Source organism: Aotus nancymaae, unplaced genomic scaffold (genome assembly GCF_030222135.1).
Source record: "Aotus nancymaae isolate 86718 unplaced genomic scaffold, 86718_ANA_hifiasm-v0.15.2.pri h1tg000032l_0, whole genome shotgun sequence".
Taxonomy (NCBI): Eukaryota; Metazoa; Chordata; class Mammalia; order Primates; family Aotidae; genus Aotus; species Aotus nancymaae.
In genome coordinates this window covers 25913913-25920666 of record NW_026988445.1, presented here as the reverse complement: position 1 = coordinate 25920666, position 6754 = coordinate 25913913, and the positions used below count along the sequence as shown (strand labels likewise).

The following is a 6754-nucleotide window of genomic DNA, read 5'->3' as shown; positions in this document are numbered from 1 at the left end:
TATTTATCCTAGCATTTCCTAAACTTATCTGGTCATGGACATTTTTCCCCCAAGGGAAAATGATTAACATCCTGAGGAACTAGTGTTTCAGAAGCATTCTTAAGATTCTTTCCAAATCTGAAAGTCTGATTTTGCCTATATTATGAACTTCTTTAGTAGAAATCAGACATTTTCAAATGATTCTACAGAATCAAAACGAGAGGCAGACTGTGGGCCCCAGTGGCTCCAGAGGAGCATATTGGTGCCTTGTGAACTGTATTAGTCCATTTTCATGCTGCTGATAAAGACATTCTCAAGACTAGGCAATTTACAAAAGAAAGAGGTTTAGTGGACTCACATTTCGATGTGGCTGAGGAGGCCCCATAATCATGGCAGAAGGTGAATGACACGTCTCCCGTGGTGGCAAACAAGAGAAGAGAGGTTGCGTAGTGAAACTCCTCTTTATAAAACCATCATATCTCTTGAGACTTATTCACTAACACAAGAACAGCATGGGAAAGACATACCCCCATGATTCAATTACTTTTCACCAGGTACCCTTCATAACACATGGGAATTGTGGGAGCTACATTCAGGATGAGATTTGGGTGGGGACACAGCCAAACCATATCATGAACCCTACCTTTTCAGCATGCCGATGCCTAGTTTTACTTGGTGCTCTGAGAGCACCAAGTTTATAATTTCGTAAATGCCTTTAAGAGAACTTAACAGGCCAGCTACTTATCAAAATACGAAAGATGTCATATTCATACCTAAGATAAAGAAATCTAGTAGCAGTCCACATTTCCCATTGATTTTTTAAAACTTTTGAGATAATTTCTCAATCAAAATCACTCCTAATGGGGAAGCTGAGAGGTCAAAGCTGGTGCTGCTGTTGCATGAGAGGTAGGCAGCATGGTTGTGCATCTTGAGAGCATTTGCTCCATAAACACTCATTTATTGACTTGCTGTTGATTTTTTATTGTGTCCATGTAAACAGTGAAGCATTGGCTTAAACTTACTTTAACACATTTTTCCACTTTAATTTTTATTCTGGCTTCAGATTATGAAGTAATACTCCCTCTGATCCCAGAAAGAGAAGTGATATTTCCCAGTCCTGCCTCTTCCCGCCACCCCCCACCCAATCTGCTGAAAGCTTCCTTCAGAAATATCTGAAGAGTATCAGTCAAGGCAAAAGTCCCCAGACTTCCAGAGAAGGCCCTAGCATGACCTCAGGGGCTTCTGTTCATTCTGTGCAGGACTTTTAAGGGACTCCAGAAGTACCTTATGCATCCTATCCTTTTAGTCCAGCTGTGGGACATAGCCATTTGGCCAATGGAATGGCCTTCACCAAGTCCATGTTCCTTCCAGCCATTTCCAACCTTCTGATGCTTGACCTGTTTATCTTTTCAATCCTTTGATTCCGTACTTGGCTTCTAACTCCAGGTTCAGGCTGTTTTTGCTTTGATGATACGTTTGCTCGGGTGTCCATGGCTCTCACCTTCCAGCACTCTCCATTGGCATCTTGTCCATGCCTGATTTCTGACTCCATCCACTATCATCACGGTAAGAGGTGCTCTTTTTGTTTATCCTCATTCTCAAGTATGCCCACTGGCCAGCCCTCCAGCAAAGAAGAACTAGAAAAGAATTGATAGGCTGGGTGCAGTGGCTCACACCTGTAATCCCAGCACTTTGGGGGATCGAGGAGGGCGGATCACAAGGTCAGGAGTTCGAGATCAGCCTGACCAACATGGTGAAACCCCGTCTCCACTAAAAATACAAAAATTCGTCAGGTGTGGTTGTGCATGCCTGTAATCCCAGTTACTCCAGAGGCTGAGGCAGGAGAATCACTTGAACCTGGGAGGTGGAGGAGGTTGCAGTGAGCCTGGGTATCAGAATGAGACTCCATCTCAAAAAATATATAAATAAATAAAAATAAATAAATAAATTTGACACCTGCCTCCTCACCTTTCCCCCAGTCTCCTGTACAATAGAGAGGTTTAGGGATCCGCTATGAAGCTTTGCAAATTGGAGTCTGATGAGGGCTGAGAGAAAGACAAAAGGAGAAACTCACGGTTATGTACCTGCTGCACCAAAAGCTGTGCTTGTTGTTCATTGAATGCTTATAACATTGCCATTGCACAAAGGAGATAACTGAAGCTCGCGAATTTGACTTGACTTTTCAGCAGAACTAGTTTGAACATAATTGCAGTTGATTCCCAAGCCTGTTTCTTCCCTCCCTATCTCAGTGCCTCATTAGAACATTTAATCCTAATATATAGACATGTGGTCCAAAGTATAAAGAAGCAAATATAATTAAACTTGTGTTTCACATTATTTTTGTTACCACTTAATAAATGATAATACATACTGAACGTATTCTTTCCTTTCCTCATTCATTTACTCAACAAATATCTATTGAGTAACTACTAACTAAATGTCAGGCGTTTTTCTAAGCACTTGGAATAAGTCAATGAAAAACATGGTGGAAATCCCTACACCTGCAAAGCTCACATTCTACTGTGAGAGGAATAGAAAATAAGCAATAAACACAATAATAAAAAAGTAAATTGTATAGTATATTGAAAGATGATGAATGGACTGGAGAAAAGAAATAGAGCAGAGAAGAATGTGGGTTAGGAGGTGAGTCTATTTCTAAGAACAGTGGTGATTGAGAAGATGTCATTTGAACAAAGACTTGGTGGAAGATTTCTAAGGACGTTGGTGTGACTGGAGGAGGGTGAGCCATGTGTGCTGGGGAAGGAAGGGGAGTCATACAAAGACACCGGCCTGTGAAGGCCATTCAAAGGGCTTTTTCTTTTACTTTACTAAAATGGGAGGCAGTGAGTGTGCTGGAGCAAAGAGTGATGGACTTAAATTAAAAGGATTGCTGCATTGAGAATAGACTGAGATTGTCTGAACGTCTAATTTATGGGTGCACATTCACTGTATCTCATTAGGTTAAGGTTAGAGAGAATTTAACAAGATCAAGATCATGGCAAGAGTTCATTATGCTGAGATGGGCCACTGAGAAGAGCTGGCTGTAAGTTAAGCCTAGAATTAATATAGTGATGGATGTAGGACCCATGGAAAAGAAACAGTAATTAGGAAAGAGAAGTGTGGTCTCTGATTGGGGAATCTCAGTTTATAATGTCAGCCTGTCTTTTAAGTTTGATTACCTGGATGTACATCTATCTCTCTTTCTCCATCTTGTGGAAAGATTTCAGCTTAAGAAATGGAATTTTCTCCAATGATTTCATTTTTAGTTACACATAAAACTTTTAATTCCTATATAAGTGACCAAAAAGAGTACCACTCTGGGCCCAGTTCATATTTTCTAAGCAGATGCCATTAGTTACATGAAAGTCTTTCGATACCTGCTGATTGATTCTCTTGTATTCATTGTTTCCTTTCTTTTCTCTTACCTAGTTTCACTTAAAGAATCTGAGACAAGATGAATAGAATCACTTTCCAAATAAATCTGAGAATTTTCTCTCTTGTCCTCTTTTGATGGTACTGGTTCCCTTTCCTCCAACTTAGAATTCAGAGAGTGAAATAAGAGATGTTCTACTCTTGAATAGGCAGACATATTGCTTTGATGCTAGTTTCCCTCTTATTTAAATGATGAATCTTGTTTATTTATTAAATATAAATTAAAAATACATTTAATGAGCACCCATTACATTTAAATCACCACACTGGGGACTGAAGTATGAACATGAGCCAGGCATGGTGACACGCATCTACAGTCCCAGCTATTTGTGAGACTGAGGTAAGAGGATTGCTTGAGCTCAGGAGTTCAAGGCCAGCCTGGGCAACAGAGAAAAACACATTCAAAAAAAAAGAAAGAAAAAGAAAAAAGAAAAGATATGAATATTGGCAGGCATACCGTCTGAGCTCAAAGAGCTGAAAAGCCAGTAGTAATCTCATGCGACTGGGAACTCTGTCATCGGACTCTAGTTAAAGGCATTTTCTAATAATTTAACCTATAGCATGCTCATGCAGAATGAACTGAATATGAAAGGGGTATTGACTACCTCTCCTATTGCACTGGTATTAAGGAACAGGTGAAACAAGACTTTAGAAATATTTGCATATCTAGATTCATTGTTGCTTGGAGTCGCCTTTCACTCTTGGTGACCTTTTGTGCTCATCCTGATCTTGTAAAATCACTACTGGGATTCCAACTTGCAGGACTAGCTTATGTATTTGAAATATTTATGAAGAAACCCAGTACATACGAATCTGTATTTAAGTAATAAGTCAATAACTGATCATTCATTTTTCCAGAAGATTCACAAATGAATACTTTGAAGCAAGATCTTCTTAAGCATTTAAAAATATGATTTAACCCTTTAAATATTCATAATGGACACACTCTTCTTTAGGGATACAGGTATTAGAGAGAGGTATAGTTGTACCTGGGATATAGTATTAACTCCTATTAGCTCTGCAAGGTGAAAGATAACAGAGTTGGCACTGAAGATTCTATGAATATAAAATCTGTATCACAGAGACTGAAGGCAGTGCATTGTATCAACTAGAGGAAGAGAAGGAGAAATCCATTGTCATTCCTCAAGGGCACACTGCAAAGAAAAAGAAGCTGTACTTCCCACTTCCTCCAACAAAAGGGACAGCTTTTACATGATACTGTATTTCCTTAATGTCTTTCCCATTTTCCGTGATTGTGTTCATTTTTGTGCGTGTGAAATAAACATACTTGTGATAAATGTTACTAATACATAATTTTATCTATTTGCATCTATTATCTCTTTCTATATATATGTATCTCTTTGTGTATATATACAGCATTAAAAACTCTGTTCAAGATATGTATTTTACACAAAAATCTCCCCATTTCTAATTCTAGCCCACTCTGCAATCTAGCATTGTAACGCATAAATCACTTCAAAAGTGAAAGATTATTATGGGTCTCTTCCACTTTTCCATATATCATATTTCAAGGCACTTCAAGGAATCAAATGGCAAAGCCGCTGTTGCTGTCCTGGAGACTGTAGGAGATAAACACACCATGCACACGCGCATGCACACACACACACACCACGCGTGCACACACACACACCACACACACACCACACACACACCCCCACACCACACACACACACCACACACACACCACACACACACACCACACACACCACACACACACACCACACACACACCACACACGCACACCACACGCACACCACACGCACACCACACGCACACACACGCACACACACGCACACCACACACACACCACACACACACCACACACACACACCACACACCACACACGCACACACCACACACACCACACACGCACACACGCACACACACGCACACCACACGCACACACCACACACACACCACACACACACCACACACACACACCACACGCACACACACGCACACCACACACACACCACACACACACCACACACACACCACACACGCACACACACACACATATGCACCCTTGCCTTCTGCAAGTTTATCATCAATTGATGAAACAAAAACTAAATATGTGCTCTAATCACTTGATGGGGCTAGATTCGGATAAAGCTGCTCTGTCTGCAAAAAAACAGAAGGCACAGGGCACAGCAGGTGAGAGTAGGTGCCTGGATGCTTGGTATTTCTGAGTAGCAATACCCTCAAACCAGTTTCATCACTCTGTCCAGAAGTAGACACTTCCCTTTCTTCTTTTTCATGTTTTTACCTTGTTTGGAAGGAAACAACCCTGCCTAGCTCCTCCTCTGAAAGACCCACTGGCAAGCCCGGGTGTCTGGGGGCTGGTGCCCCTCAGGTGTCTGTCTCTTCAACACACTTGGCTCCAGGGCCCTTGAACCACTGTGACTCAGCACTGAGTAAAGGTTTGTTTCCCTGCAAACCTCCAGCCCAGCTTGGGCCCCTCAGGGTGTGAGAAGTCACAAAATGCTCACAATGCATCGACTTCATTTATCCAATATATGCCACACATCATCTTTTAATGTAAGGGAATTATAGGGGGAAAACAGTAACAAAATACTTAAACCAAGAGAGAGTGTCTCATTTCCAAAGAGAGAAGGTGTCACAATTTTAGAGGACCTGGTCTCTCAGCCTCCTCCAAGGGTACTGCTGAATGGGCCCCCAAGGGGATGCAAGTGAGAAAACTCATAGGGCTTACCTGTAAGAATCCCATCAGCCACCTCAGTCAGTTGTCTCTTTCAGATCCCCAGGCACGACTTAGGTCCTGAAGCCATGATCTTACTGTGGTGATTTTGTGGTCTGAAGGAGTGTTTGGCAGTGATGACACAGTCTTGGCTCTCGGATGAAGCATATGGCTCGGGAGAGCCTGACTCACTATTTTCTGATAATGTTTACGTGTTACGCTGTCGACTCAGATCTAAAATATCACGTGTTCTGTGGTGGAATCAGCACGTGACTGTGACTCAGTGCTGGAGCTGTGGCTCCATTCTGTGAATCAAAGGACACATCTGGAACCACTATGCCACGGCTGTGCCATGGCTACAGGCACCCAGACTTGCACTGTAGTTCTCCTTTTGGTCCTCTGTGGCACAGTTTTAACTCAATAATAGATTAAATGATTTAAATGATTAAATAATAAAAAGCACCAATTTCTGTGTCACTCAGATCTAGGTTCAAATCTCAGCTTCACAACTCAGCAAATGTAAGAACCTCAGCAAAGTACCTAGGCTTTGAGCCTCAGTTTACTCATCAGTAAAACGGGGATAATAATATAGCCATATCTTATCATATCGTATACCCATTTATA

At 41.4% G+C, this 6754-nt stretch overlaps 1 long non-coding RNA gene across 1 annotated transcript; it reads right to left on the bottom strand.

Moving 5' to 3' along the window:
• Positions 1-791: 791 nt before the first annotated feature.
• On the bottom strand, positions 792-6335 carry LOC135277507 (uncharacterized). Its single transcript, XR_010345116.1, has 3 exons — positions 6146-6335; positions 1948-2024; positions 792-1836 (listed from the first exon to the last, which is right to left on the bottom strand). It is a non-coding gene; the product is annotated as an uncharacterized LOC135277507 (long non-coding RNA).
• Between the last annotated feature and the right edge of the window lie 419 nt (positions 6336-6754).